Source organism: Gobius niger (assembly GCF_951799975.1).
Source record: "Gobius niger genome assembly, chromosome: 20".
Taxonomy (NCBI): Eukaryota; Metazoa; Chordata; class Actinopteri; order Gobiiformes; family Gobiidae; genus Gobius; species Gobius niger.
The window spans coordinates 14165188-14181441 of NC_136871.1; positions in this window are offsets into that span (position 1 = coordinate 14165188).

The following is a 16254-nucleotide window of genomic DNA, read 5'->3' on the forward strand; positions in this document are numbered from 1 at the left end:
CACCTGTATACTTTGATATTCTCCTTTTCTTGACGCTTTGCCGTGTAGCGCTGCCAAAACCGACCGTCCTTCAGTGTTTTTGCGATGGTGAAAAGGGACACGTCCACATTGGTGCTAGATAACACTGTGAAGAGGCTTTTGGAGACCTATTGGAGTCACAGCTTTCAACGAAACGCAACGGGGGTGGACTCGCTCCCCGAACAGCAGGGACTAGAGCTGTTTGCGCGTGCGGAAAGTCACCGGACCTTTTCAACTCTAGCAGCCGTCATACACGCTCTCCTGTCTTTTAACTGTACAGTGTCGGCTGTTGTGAATAACACTAAAGCTGCCCCATGTTTTCTGCATTCCCCACGATCTCACCTTCCCCATTCCCCCCCCCCCTTCTCCCGGCGCTCGGCGTTTGTGTTCTGATCGAAGAATGGTTCCATGCAGTTCCACTCTGGTGCAAACCTGAACTGTAAAATAGACCCGTCGTGTCCAAACTCGTGTGGATTACTTTTTCTTTTCTTTTTCTTTTTTATTCTTTTTTTTTTTTTTGTGGTCCTTGAGAATCCGCTCTCAGCATCCTTCGATACAAGTGCAGACCGACGAAATCGATGGACTTTTCGTTTTCTGTGTTTTGCTTAATTTAAGACTCCTGTCATTGAAGGCAAAAACATTGTCGTAGATAGCGTGCGATTTTTTAGGGCAGCAAGACTTATTTAAGGATTTTAATTCACTTGTCATCTTAGCTGATCCCAAACTAATTTCCTTTTACTGTATGAAATTGTATAAAGAATAAATGTGTATATGATATCTTTTATTTATTGAAGGACCAAAGGTATTTCGTAATGACATGATGCATAGACAGATGAATAACAATTTGAAATGCAATTATCTGTGAGATGAATATCCATTTAATAAAGACTAATATAATCCATGTAAACGGTGTTCTTCTTGTCCTCTCATCGCTGTAGAAGACCCATCTTGATACAAGCCCTGGCCATACCGAGACCATAAGAATGCATTCCCAAAAGACTTGTATGCATCTGGCCCAGAGACACAACTTTCTCGCTCTAAAAACTATATGTAATTAAATGTTATTATGTAAGAGAATCGATGTTCGAAGTGAAGAAAGGCAATGTGAAGCATTTTGGAATTTCTACTGAAAATCCTTACCCCCCCCCCTTTCTAATGCAATCTGTGCGTGGCCCGAGGAGCCGCCGTTCTCTACTCCTGCCTTATCACTTGTCGAAGTACTCCAACACTTAACGGCTCTTTTATTATTATTATTACTGACAAAATGGTCATTTGCTGAGTATATGAATTATTGCTTGTAAATAGAATTTTAAAAATGGTGCAAACACTATGAAAAAATGGCATTTGGAGCTGAACTCTCTTTTTTGTTTTCCTTTTCCCACGCAAGCAGTTCTGTTCTTGTGTGCGACCAGTAACCTTAATTTACTGTGTAAAGATGGTTACATTTTTTTAGCTTTGTTTGTCAGAGACCCAAATATAGAATGCTTGTTTACTGACTGTATAATCTTTACTGTGAATTTCCAACTAAGTGTATTATACAAACTCATTTCTTCCTATAACACTGTCTTGTACGATGCTTTTGAAGTTATTACTCGGTTTAAAAGAAAACACAAAAAAAAGTTGTAGGGAAGGTTAAAAATAAACCCATCTTTTGTTTTAATCAAAGTTTTCATTTGATTTGTTCTTTTTAATGACTACCTGATGTGTCTTGGTTTCCTGTGTGAAATGGTCACATTCTGTTTCTGGTGTGGGAAATGTGTGCAACATTTTCAGCAGACCACCGCTTCTTTGTCCTGCTTCTGATGTTAAAATACAACATGTTTTTTGAGCATGTGCACGACTTTGCGCTTATAGGCTATCCTGATCATTTTCCTTCGCTTCAACTAGAAATGTCTATTTATGAATTTTGCTTGTAGTTTTTCACAAATAAATCTGTCAAAGTTATGTATACCCCTGCTGCATCGTGTCTTCTCTTCATGGTCTAAACTCGCAAGATACTTAAGTACTTGAAACACTGAAACTATCTGGCATCCAGTGTCTGTGTACTAGCAGGACGAAATGTTCTACTTGTAGTTGTAAAACCGGGGCAGGTCACACTGATCGCAAAAGAAAGAAATGGTATAGTGCAGTGGTTCTCAGACGGTGGAAACTTTCATTTCTGTTTGTAATAATGCATTTAATGTAGGTTTTTTTCTGGTTTAGACATGGTTTACAGTTCAGGCATAATGTAGTCCAATGTAAAGGACATATACATGAGGAAGCCACTGAATTAAAATGGTACTTTCCTAACATATTGGTAGCATCCAAATTCATCACAGGGACCAGTTCATTTCACAATGTGCAGAGTCACTTTTCAGGGTCACCTTCACAATAAAGCGAGAAAAATAGCCTGACAGTTGATGATATTGATACGAATGTTTTAGAATTAGATGCACAGGAGCACTAAAGGAGGACAAAATAAATTTCACTCCATTTCTTGGAATGAAAATCAGGTATAGTGCCTTTAGATCAAATCAGAGGCATGCAGCTAAAAAAAAATTGAAAGAAACGACAGTAATCCAAAAAAATACTAGGCTATTTCCATTTGTACGAGGAAAGTCTGGAAAGGTTGTGCACTTCCTGTTGGGTTTAGGTCTACAGTAATAGTAGAAAAAAGAGGTTGTTTGTAGTAACAATTATAGATTTGTAGTACTTCCTCCAGTTGTGTATTTACAGACATGTCCGGGCAGTTCTCAGATGACAGGATGTGGCGTGGAATGGTCCGGTTATTGATCGAGGCATGTGTGCAGTGGGTTCGGAGCAGGAGGGGAGCGTGCACGGTGCAGCGGTGCATGACACGAGCTCGGCCTGCTATCGACAACAGCTTTCAATCATGTGTTCCTCCTGAGGGCGCTTACTGAGCTGCTGATGCCCAGCTGACCACCAGGGCCAATAGCAGAGGGCCCTCTGTTTCCTCTGTAGTCTGTACTCCTGCAGAAGTATTCAGTGTTGTACTAAATCGCAAATACAAAATCATACTTCCTTCAAACCACAGAGTCTTCACCCGATGCGGATGTGCCGCTTCCTGTCACACTTTCACTTCACCCTTGCCTATTTTTAACCATTACGCTGCAGTAAGAGATGAACAGAAAGCAAAACAACTGTTCAACCAGAATATGACTCTCCTGGTGTCATTTTACTGAGAATAGTTTGCCAAATAGAGAAATGGCCACACACATACTATTCGGGGATAGATACAGACAGCATCTCTGGAATCGCCCATATATGGTCATTTTCAAAAACAGTTAAGGGGGAAAACAATTTTGAAAAAAAAAATACATTTTCTCTAATTATTCAAAAACTACTGTAACAAATGCTGAAATATGAATATAGTTTTCTACTAAATAATGATACAAAGACATGGGGAGGAGCAAAGTGGTTCAACAAGCCCATAAATACATGAATAACGGAGAATGCTAACTTGATGCTACATGTTAGCATCGGGCTAGTGCTAACGGTTAGCTATCGCTTGCTACAACTGCCGTTTTTTCACTTCTACTGAACAATCTGTTGTGACAAAATATCCATATGGGCCCGATTTACACTTGACTTTATTTATGTGTGATAAATAAGTTGATATTCCACCAGAAAATGGCAAAAAAGAGTGGAAAATTGTGTTTCTCTAAAGATTCTATTTTCCCCCTCGGCGAAGCCACGCCCCCTTCTATGATGAGATGCCTTCTGTATCTATGTGGGATCCGGCTAGAAGGACCAATATTCGGGATTGTAGGACTGTATGAAATTTTCTGGATTTTTCATCCACCCAACACTCTTTTAAAGGAACGAAGTCGGACACATGAAGGGCAGTTCAGAAGTTTTAATGACATTTCAATCTGTTACAAAGTCTGGTGTTCTGAAAAGTAACATGGAATAACTGATTACTGTGAGTAACTTGCTGTTACACACATAACTTAAATTAACTTAGCAGAGATAACAATAAATAGAGCCAAAAATTAAAAACTGGCTAATTATCATCCGAAACTATACCAAAAATATGAATTAGCTGTCAAATATATCATTTTAATCCACCTCTGTCACATTTGCAAATGCCCAACTGACTGTTTAACTGACTGCCCAACAATTTATCTGCTGCTCCGTTACCAAGCAACCATAAACTCTTCCCACCTGGTCAACTATAATAGAGAATTTATGACACATACAAACACAGTTATGTTCAATTCTCAATCTTTTCTTTCAAAGGCTTAAATACGTGGACCGAACCGATGCCAGCCAAACGTAACCGAGTGCATCACTGGGCCACAGCCATAAAAAAATAATTAAAAAAACTTGATAGCTGCAAAATGAAGGGACATTTTTGTAAGGCTGACGCTTAAAGGTTTATGTGACAGCATTTGTTGTGAAGGTTTTTGACTGTGGCTCTTAGAGGGAGCATAGACCACGAGTGCCGCCGTGTTCCCAAATGCTCTTAAATTATGTAATTGCTTTCAACCCGAGGTCTGACTGCTCTTAAGATTCTACAGTTCAACACTGCAGAAACATGTTGTGGCACAGAGCCTGAGCAGTTATACTGACTATTGTTACTTCTACTTTATTATTACATTTGGCTTGAGGGTTCAAGACAAATGACAATGACCGCAGATAACAAACATAAGGGTTTTACTGTTAACGTATATCTTAACATGTTTTGCAGGTACATTTTAATTATGACCTGAGATCTTGTTGATATTTAGGTTATTCCTAAAAAAGCCCAGTCATTTTTTTAAAATTACTTACTTACTTTAAGCATTGTAAAGCATTGTTAAAGACTATTTCTGACACATTTACAAAACATTCCTAAGAATTTATCAGCGCATCGAAAGCATCAACAAAAGAAGAAGATAAAAATGAAGAGGGAAATTTTAAATAAACATTAATTTATATTTATTCATGGATAACAAGGAACGATTTGTAAATCTTTAATGAATACATTATTTACAATGGCCTGACAACTGCTTTGCTAATGCTTGTGGTTTCTATAAAGTGAAACCAGACGTTCAACAAAACAGTGAGGCACAAGATCAACACATCTTGCATTTGATAAAAGAAAAAAAATAATCCCGACTGTGCTGAATTAACAGCAGTGACTACTGTGAACTGATTTATGTGCTCTGACTCCACTATAAATCTTTCTTGTGTAATTATCTATCACACTAAGCTGAGTGTTTGTGTGGTCGTTGCTGAGAGTCATTCCAGAGCGGAGCAGGTGGCACACATGGTTATGAATATGATAAAGTCGTGTCAGTGCGGCCCACAGACAGCGGCGAGGCGCTCCAGCGTGAGTTATCATTACTCACCACACGAGAAAAGAACTGTGATCAATAAACCCCGTCTGCTTTCCTCTTCTGTCTACTGCAGAGAGGGATTTTCAGCCCAGCACGCCAGCATCACATCTCCCAATAAACTCGCTGTGATAAAGGCTTTATGTGGTAGCGGAGGAAGGCGCACAGCTCCCCAAGAGAAGCAGTCGATCTTTGTGGAAGAACCCGGACCACTTTACTCTAGTCTGACTGCAAGGGTTTAATTACAGCTGCCGCCTAAAACCGCAATGTTACATAAACAAATTCATCTCCCGGTATTACTAAATCTCATTAATCACCACAGGGTCCTAATGATATGACTCTGCTACATGACTTCATTAATCACAAGTGTTCTCACAGACTCTCCAGCCGGACCTCCATGGAAATGTGAAGGAGAAGCAGCTCTACCCTAAGCTTTTTGTGTAAGAGAGTCTTCCCCCCGGAGTCTGGGCACTGGTGGTCGTAGAGGATGAGGTCTGAGGAGCCTCGTGGACCACGAGTCTTGAGGAGTGGAGTAGAGATGAGGCCAGGTGGAGGAGGGGCGGAGGAGGGGCGGAGGAGGGTCGCAGCACGCTGTGAAAAAGACGAGGCAGTGAACAAGGGGGCTTAAGAGGGGAATCCTGGGTGATGGTTGAGGCAGGAACGTGATAGGCTTGTCACAGAGGTGTGGCTTGTGATGAAGTGATGATTAGATATTGGTGAGGTGTAGTTGGAGATGAGGCGATGAATGGAGTGCTGCAGGTCTTTCAGATTGAATTTAGGCTTAAAGGAACAGGCCAAACTGAGATATATTCTTACCTGAGCTTAGATGAGTTGATGCGTACCTGTCTGGTCTTTGTGCGTGCGCTCAGTCACACAAAGCGACCAAAGATGTTGTTAGCATTTGGCCTCTCCCAATGTATTCCTATAGCTCCAAACGGGGGTAAAGTTGGAAGCTACCACGCTCTTCCACGGGTGCGCACAAAGACCAGACAGGTACGTATCAATTCATCTAAACTCAGGTAAGAACATATCACAGTATGGAAGAACTGTGTGCCCTCAGTCACACAAAGCGACCAAAGATGGTGTTAGCATTTGGCCTCTCCCAGCATATTCCTATAGCTCCAAACGGAGTGAAGTTAGAAGCGACCAAGCTCTACAACGGGCACACACAAAGACCAGGTCAGGTCGGTATCAACTCATCTGAGCTCAGGTATACTGTATGTCAGTATGGAAAAACGGTGGCCTATACCTTTAAGCTTCATTTAAGTTTTAGAATTGATCAGATTTTTGCTTTTCTGCTCTGGATGCCCTGCCTGATCTGCAACATACTCAGGCTGAAAGGCAGTTTAGTATATCCTAGTCCAGTGGTTCTCGACTGGTGTGGCTTCGGGACCCACCATTACATAAGGATGACAAGCACATTGCTCAGGATCCCCCCCTTCGCTGCCTCGCCTTTATCACAGCGTGCTGTGACCCTCCTCCACCCCTCCTCCACCTGGCCTCATCTCTACTCCTCGAGGCTTGTGATCCATGGGGTGTCTCAGACCTCATTCTCTACCAGTCATGACGCCCATGTATTTCATACCATTGATTCGCTGGGATCTGAGTACCATGATTCATGTTCAATAAAATTCCTCTAATGCTGCTTTCTTTCGAGTCTTTTCAGGCTGAATTACTAATTAATAAAGCACTAATTGATAAAGCACCCAAATAAGAAAAAGAGTCTGCTATGTATTAAACACAATACTGTATTTCCCCACACATCCTGATTGAACAACTATCAGAAAAGCCTCTCAAGCTGAAAATACAATAAAAACAACTCAATTGTTTAGTTTCTACACTATTTCTAGCAGAGGCTTGTGACCCACTGAAAATGGTACCCCGAACCCACCAGTTGAGAACCACTGCTCTATCAAAAACATCACAGTACAGCATGGGCAGTCCTTCTCAGTATTACAGAATATGACTTCCTCATACATAGGACATAATCTTAGTGTATCTTTAATGACTCCGCCTCGTCTCATGCACAGTATCTCCTGCCCTGTGCATCTGGTCCTATTAGCTCTCACACATGTGCACACGAGAGCCGAGCGCATGTATTTCAGAGTGATGACTTGCTTCAGTATGCGAGCTCGGGGCCTTGATAATGAGCATGCTTAAGGATAGTGTTAACATGAGCAGCGCTGCACTAAATTATTGATGATGCCCGCTGGGAGCCGGGAGAGACTTGTAAAGCAGCTCCCCACTCCGGTCAAAGGGCCTGATGCTGTGTGCAGTGTGTCACTGCTTACCCTCAGGGCCTAGAGGCTCTTTGACGCCTCTTACATCATATTTACTCCCATTCAGCGGGACTGCTCAGGGCTATGTTTAGAGTCATCACGAGCCACACATGAATCAGTGCTGTAAACAGAATTTAGATTGTCGGGATAAAAGAAAGTTTTCTGACTTGTTTAAACATAAGATTTAACTATTTCATACATATAACCTATTTCAGGCCCTAGATTTAACCTCTTGACACCCAAGTGCATTTTCTTCAGTTGAGCATTACAGCGTAACGGCTGATTTGAAAGCTAAGACCTCCAAAACAAAGCTTATCACTCGTTATGATTGTCATGTTATTTATTTTTTTTAAATACGTTTTGGTGACATTATTGTGGCTGGATCACAGTGACAACAACACAGTTAAAACATGACAAAATGTGACAAAAAAAGCAACAAAGATGTGATAAAAAAGGTGACAAAAAGGTGACAGAACTGTGGCAAAAATGCGAAAACAAAGCAATGAAAAAACAACTAAAACATGAAAACAAAAACAAGGCTTAGATGAGTTTTGCAGCTCTTAGCTTTGAATTGAAGCATTTTACGGGCTTATTAGGCTGGAAGCTCTAGTCGAGAAGCTTTCAGATTTGGGTAAGCCTCTCAATAAAACTCTTCTAATGATTAGCCGTCATGGAGACGTGTAAACAGGCAGCAATCTCCAGCTACAGCTGCATGTTTTGCCTTTTTTGCCTTTTTCTGTGTTTTTTATTTATTTTGTGGTTTCTGTGTTCCACATTGTTTTACTGGATACTTTTCTACGTCTTTGCAGTGTTTTTGTGGGGTTTGGTGGATTTTTTGCTGCAAAGAGTCCATAATGGTCCTGAAGAAAGCAGCTTTTTAAAAGTAAACACACAGCTATCTTATCAGCTAAACCCATTTGAGACCTACAAATTTCTTCTTCTGAGACACCAAAGAGGCCCCAAGAGCCCCCTTCACCTGCAGCACAGTGGAGGCTTCAGGAAAAACAAAAGGGACAAATAAGGAGGTATCTGGGCGAGACTCACAGCTCCGCCACACATGCCTTCTATTGTTCTGGCTAATGCACGTTCACTTGCGAATAAAACAGATTAACTGCTAAGCTCTTCTCAGAGGAAGGTGAAAGACATTTGTGGAGCGGATGCAGCCTCACCGGAGGAAGAGGAAGGAGGAGGTGGAGCTGACCAGTGCAGGACACCACGCTCTGAAACAGGGACAAACCCTGGAGACGTTGCACCATTTCAGAGGATCAGAGGAGTACTGAAGGCAGCCAGCCAGGTTTCCTCCGGGTGCTATGGTTTCCCCGACCAGTTGCAGCGACTCAGAGTGAACACCTGAACGCACGCTTGAGTGTGTGCGGTGTGCTTGTGTGGTGTGTCTCTGGGGAGGTGGGTGGGGAGGGTGTGAATGCGACAATGTGTTTGTAAGTGTGGGAGGAGGTGGGTGTGAGAAAATGTTTTTAAATCTGTAAAGCACTTTGTGTTACATGAAATGTATGAAAAGCACTATATATATAAATAAAGATTGATTGATTGTACAATGACAAATAAAGCACTTACTTACTTACTTACGGTAAACATGTTAAAATTAAATCTTGGTTTTACTGATAGCCATTGTAATTGTTGGTGTATTCACAAAACATTTGAAATGATGAAAAAGTTGACTATGTTTCCAATTATTATTATTTCTTTTTTATGATTATAAAATCATGAGCAGAAACAGTCCTTCACTTTGGGTCTGATAATACAACTAATATGGAAATACTGATTTTTCTGATAAAAGGAACTCTCTCCTTACTCTTTTTCATTAAATCTGAGACACAAAAGCCTTGTCAAAGAAGAAACACATTAAACTTCTTTTAGTAGGTTATCAGTTGTCATCATTGAAATAAAAGACTAAAAAAAGTAGTAGAGTACTGAATCTACTATAGGTCCGTTGCATGCCACACATGAATCAACGGCGCAAATAGAATAGAGATTATACCAGGCCTTATCCCCTCAGCCCCGTGTAATACGCTAATGCTGTTGTGTGTGTATTTTTTTCATTGCTTTCCAAATGCGCTCTCTCCTCTCAGTTAATGGGGCCGTATTACTTTATCATTTAGGCTAATTACTGCAGAACAAATGGCGTCTTGCTGCCTGTCAGCCGACTCCACGGTGTAATCACTCCTGACCTACTTGCTGAACTCCCTGTTTTAACTGTGAATTGTATATTGCCAGCTCTTTTAATTATTAATAGGACCAAACTGTGTGGGATGCACAGTGCATTTAATCTGGGCCTCTAATAACCAGTCTGCAGCAGTGTGTGCAGTGGGGCATGGGGTTAAGTAGAGGCGCCGCGGAAAGTTGAAGTCATTACATGTTGAGTTCAAAAGGTAAGATTAGTAACATAACAAATACTAAGTGCATAGTCCGATTATCATTAACCTGCAAGGGCACTGAGTGAACACACACACACAGCATACTCAGCTCTCAGAATCTGGATAATTTCAATAGAAGTTAATAAAAGAAAAGAACAGCTTCATTCAAGACACTGCAATGAGTGCATTTTGTTTAACTTTATTTAGTCCAAAGTCTGGGGTCTATGTTCTTTTTTGTTTTGTTGAGTCAACTCAAAGTTTGTGTCTCGGGCTGCGTCCGAAACGAGCAGATTGGTAAGAGCTCTTACGCCAAACCGGATGTGCGTCAGCGTGCGCCATGACAAGATGCTTCCGAATTGTGCTGTCAGTTAGGAAGTAGTTAGGAAAAGGAGCCTCGATGCTAACTATCATAGCCACTTTAGCATAGGGACCTCTGATGCTAACTAACCGGTGATAAGGAGCTATGTGCCATCCCATAAGCCACTGCGCCAAATCCCCCCACCCCCCTCGCCCCCACCCTCGAGTGATTCATGCGCAACCACTGTTGATTGACAGGAGCACATTTAATAATAAAATTAATAATAATACAAAAATAAGATTCTGCACAAGCCAAACTTTAGAAAAGTGATAAATCCATGTTGTTGTCCCCACAGCTCAGTCACATGTCAGTGTTAAAGAGTAAACTCAGGAAACGGATTAAATGCTTTTGTTTTCATTTAGTAGAAACCTAAGCCACATGGATCATTTGCTACTGTAGCTTTATGAAACAGCTGTTGAAATAAAATAACACTAAAGGGAAATGTATGGATCATTTGGATTTATTTTTCTCCTTAAATGTCTTTGTTTGGACACTATGTTGTTGTTGGACACTGTACAGTAGGGGGCGACATGCACTTTTGTTTGACCTGCACTCCACCAATAACTTTAAAGAAGAAGAAAAACAGCTGTTGGTGATGTCACTTCCCTTTCCCCTGTTTAAGGACGGACGGATTGTGCAAATTCTGCTGAAGGTCTAGTTCACTAACTGCATAGAGGTCTAACAGTTGACCCCATGAAAGGTTAAGGAGCTAGTTGCTAGTGTTAGTGCTTAGAGGCTATAATCTGATGGTTTCAGACGCAGCCTCAAGTTCAGTAACTGCATAGAATTCTAACAGTTGACCCCATGAAAGGTTAAGGAGTTAGTTGCTAGTGTTAGTGCTTAGAGGCTATAATCTGATGGTTTCAGACGCAGCCATGGTCCTGTTTTGCCACTCCTCCCCCTCCCTCTTGTTTTTGTGTTTGTCTGTTTCCTCACCTGGGCGGAGCCAGCAGATCTGCAACCTGTTACGCACCTGCATCCAATCCACAGCTTGTTACCTGCACCTTGTGACCTGTACAAGAAGCCTGGCTCTTCCTCCACACGCTGCCAGTTCGTCAGTGAAACTACCACAGTTAGTTTGGCTTTAGCTTCTGTGAGTTTGGTGAAGATTTTTGTACCTTGAGTCATTTTTGTCTTTTTGTCCAGGACCTGTTTGTCTGCCTGCCCTCCTGTCTACCTGCATGTTCGTCCACCTACTGGCCTGCCTGATGTCTACTTACCAGCCACCAATTCCCCTACGCAATAAATGTCCTTTTGTGCACTTGCCAATTTGTGGTCTGCTTTTGGGTCCTAAATCAAACCAGGACAGTTTGAGCCCAAAAAATAACAAATAAATATTAAAAGCAAACCAATGGCCTTGAATAACGCTTCAAGCTTTCCTCACCAGGTATCACAGCATAAATACTTTCCATGACCCACCAGGACAATAGCGGGAAAGTCACACTCACCCAAGTCTAAAAATTAGACTGAAATAGGCCCTGTCCCAATACTGCGCCCTACACCCCTCTATGAAGTGTGCACTTTTTTGAAGTGCATGCAAGGGTTCGAGTGCGCAGGTTACAAGTGTGCAAAATGGCAGAATTGGGACAGTGCGGCATACGTCATTTTCAGACCTAAACTTAATAAAGTTGAATGTAATTTCCTCCGGAGTAAATGAGTTGACATTAAACACGTTAAGGTCAAGGTCAAGGTCAAATTTATTTATAGAGCACATTTACAAACAGCAGCCACTGCCCCAAAGTGCTGTACAGATACATAACATAAAACAATCAACATTTAATACAAATAGAATAATAAAATCAACATGAGAAAAATGCTCAGCTCTGCTCGTGCCGAAGGCCAGTGCAAAAAAGTGAGTCTTCAGCGAGCGCTTGAAGCTCTCCAAAGATGTTGCAGTTCTAATGTGTAAAGGGAGAGAATTCCACAATTTAGGGCCGGCTACAGCAAAGGCTCGGTTAAAATAAATTAAAAATTAAAATAAATGTATATTGGATATTAGTAATTTATTCAAGCTTGCTGTATAAATTCTATTTTAAATGTAGAGTGTGCAACCAACTGTTATCTGGTAAGTTTTATGTTTTCATACATCCTACATTTTGTTGAAGTTAAAAGTTGAAATTGAATTTTATATGAATGACAGCACAAAACAAGTAATGAAATTGTTAGCATGCTGTTCGTAAATACCGGTGCGCGAATCATCGTAGTTCAATTCAGTTCAATTCATCTTTTTTATTTGAGCATCTGAGTTCCACAAAGTTCTTCATAGGAACAGAGTTCAGCACAGTAATCAAAACCAAAGAAAGATACATGTGTAGGTGAATAGATAAATAAATAACGTGGATATGATGCTCAATAATAATAGTAATACTTCATCAGATCATTTTATGCTTCTTTCCAAGTAACATAGCAAAACTTGAAAGTATTTTCATATATACAGCATAAGAAGAGTTGAAATATTTCATTAAAAGTACATTTTTTTTTCAGCACAAGATCCATGGATGCAGCCATTTTTCTGTCTCTTTGGTCTGTACCGCAAAGAATTATGGGCAATATGCAATAAGTGTGGATCAGGGGCGCAAAGGGGGCGGGGCGAAAAACCCCTCTGGAGGATTGGGACACCCTACGCACTCGCACTCATCATCGGGAACGCGCTCAGGAGGGGCGCGAGGGTGGATGTGCGAGTATTGGGACAGGGCCATAGTCCTAAAATATGACAAAACGACATGAGCACCACTAGAAGAAGCTTAGCCCAAGAAGTGGAACGCTTATCGTAACAATTTGCCAAACATCCATGCTTCTTCACACATTTCAAGCTTGTTAGGAAAGAGCAAACAGCAGTGTGAAAAACATCTCCTTTCACATACAGGATGTCATGGGAGCACATCAGCAGTCTCTAAGCAAAGCTGTCATGATGCAACTTTAAAATGACAATCTTAATGATAAAATCCTCCCACCATCTTGTATGTGATTATTGCATGACTCATTTTGGCCCTAATGTACTCCTGGCCTGATTGATTGTTTTCCCTGAGCACCCAATTGCCGCTCGCACTCTAAATGCGCAACTTTGACTGAACAGATTGGCCCTAATCCAGCTCACAGTTTGGGAGCTTTCCAAACGAAACCTGCAGCTCTCAGCCAAACACCTAATGAGCAAACCAGGGAGCAGGAGGTGGCCTGATGTCAACTCGTTCATTCACACAACCTTCATTCATGCCTTTGCCAAATTGTGTAAGATTGTCTACCAGCCATTCACCACCTCAACCTTCCTCTGGCTGACTTTGTTTTATCATAGCGTTTTATCATAGTCTTTTATGTCCATACACTGATGGTTGTTTTTCAAGGAACAGGCCTGTTTCTTTAACAGCATTTAAGAAATCTGTTATTATCAGTCATTGTTCTCTTTGCCTTATCTTTAACTTTTTGAGATGCAATACTGCAAAAAATAATAATAATTGCCTCCAGCTCCTGCGGATCCCAAGTCATTACCATGTGTCATGGCAGAACACCTCTCAATCAGAATCAGAATAGTTTTTATTGCCATTGTTTGAGAACAGGTTCACAAACTAGGAATTTTTCTCAGTGCAGATGTGCAACATAAAACATATAACACAGAAGTTAGATAAAAATAAGCTATAATATAGTTATATCACATCATATCATCAGTTATATTACATCATGATATGATGTAATATAACTTTAAACTAAAAGGCTTAAGGGAGCATCCATAAAGAATATTAAAATAAATAAGATAAAAAAATAAAAAGTAAAATATGGTAAGACGACAACAATGCTGGTCATCATTAAAGATTTGGAGCAGCAGCTCTATCCAGAGTGCCTTACTCCATTTATAAGAGAGCACCACCACAAAGTCACCCTACGGATGAAGAAAATTCACAATGACATCGTATCTCTCTTACGTCCTCTCAGGCATAAAGCTCACAACGATAGGTTTGACTATTGAACAGTAAATTGAGTGCTTCCTTAACCACTTTTCAAACATCTTTTAGCTATTAATGTTCCAAATAGTACATTTACATTACATGTACATTTCCTCAATTTCAACTTTAATCAGTGGATTGTATCAAATACTACATGATTCAAACCTAAATTCCTTCTTCGTTATGACACGTTTTTGTGGGGCTAGGAGGTGGTAGACAAAGTGACAATTTCAAAATGACAATTTCATCCCTTCAGCCTTGCTGACTGAGATGAGTAAAGTCTTCATTGTGTGGAGATGGAATTGCACAAATTGTACACTTCATGCACCAGATGTTAAAGAGGCTTTGAAGGAGTAGCTTTACAAGATGAACACGAGCTGATTTGATCAAACAGTCGATCTCTGGAGAAGCCCATCACAGCTTCACCTCCACATAAACAGACTCTGAACACTGCTCTTTGACATAATCTTCACCTGTCATAAAACAAGACAGTGATATGTATGCAGCCGAAGTGAAAGTAGCTTTGCAGAACTGTGCTTTTCTTTTCTTATTATATTTTACTTTTTGCACTGAATGATCATGAAGAACATTGCATGTGGAGGTGCAAATATGACTATGGAGCTGGTGAGATTACTTTAGTCAAACTAATAAGCGCCTATTGCTCCATATTTAATACCTGATAGAAGTTTGAACTTTATGAGTTGGAGTCAATAATATATAAATATATATGATTATAAAGTTGGAGTGTATAGCCTTGACAATAGAAAGACACACACACACACACACACACAGGTTTTGGACCTGGTGTGGGTTAAACCCATAGGTGCCACTAATAATTGTGGGACTCCATGCAGCAGGCAGACAGCCTTGTGTGCAGGGTGCATAATGAGACAGTGAGGCAGTATTCGGAGAGCACTTGTCTGGATTCGAAGGCGTGGGTGGTGAGAATGGGGCGTACGGGATCATATAACCAGCCTGTTGAAGATGTCATTACCTACACAAGGCCAATGAGTGGTGCCAAACGGAGAGTGCCCTGCTGCCAACTGGCGCTGCCTCCTGCTCCTCTCCTGCCCATGGAGCACTGCTGCAGACACAGAGTCAAGAGCCCAGGAACCCTTTATCTCCTCTGCATAACACGGCAGCATGCTGACACTTCTGTAGGAGAAACAATGAGACCTTGAATTAATCTAATAATTCCATAAAATGTGAATATTCCTGCTTCACTTTGTGTGTGGCACCAGTGACTCATAGGTCGGCATTAGTAAATAATCCCTGGTTAACTCTGTACAAAAGTGTATTAGCCTTTACTGATTCAAATGTCATTTTTGGTTCATATTTAAAGTAATCTGTCACCTGCAGGAGGTATGCTACACTGTAAACATTTCATGTCTGAACTGAGTCTGTTTTTGTTTGTTTCATAGTCACATTTTCTCTATTGAACAAAGCTAACCTGCACACCAGTGCATACAAGTCCCTGTCACACCAGTATTTTGACATTTAGATAGTGAGGGACAAAAATAGCCCTCACCTGAACACACCTCCCCAGTCTGCAGTGGGACGACTGTGATGGAGCTGCCTGTTGACTTAAAGATAGAAATTGCTTCATAAATTTCATCAGCAGTGGGACTCACCTCCATAATGACTGTAGGATTTCTATGAATGTGAAAACAGGCTGCTCCCCCACCACAAGCGATGGGCTCCCAGAGTCAGGCAGGACCATCACAAAGGAGTCTTTATTATTGACCGTATTCATTATGTATTGATCCTAAACATGTAGTGTGAAATTAAGCAATATTGACAATTCAATTATGAATCCATGAAGTCCATAAACAAAGGGTATTCGTATCATCAACCTTCAAGACGACTGCACTCGGAGATATTTCAGATAGCAGTATGAACCTTGTTTATGAGGGAACTAATATGTTGAACCATCGCTTGACCTTCATAGAGTCTCAATATTCAAAATGT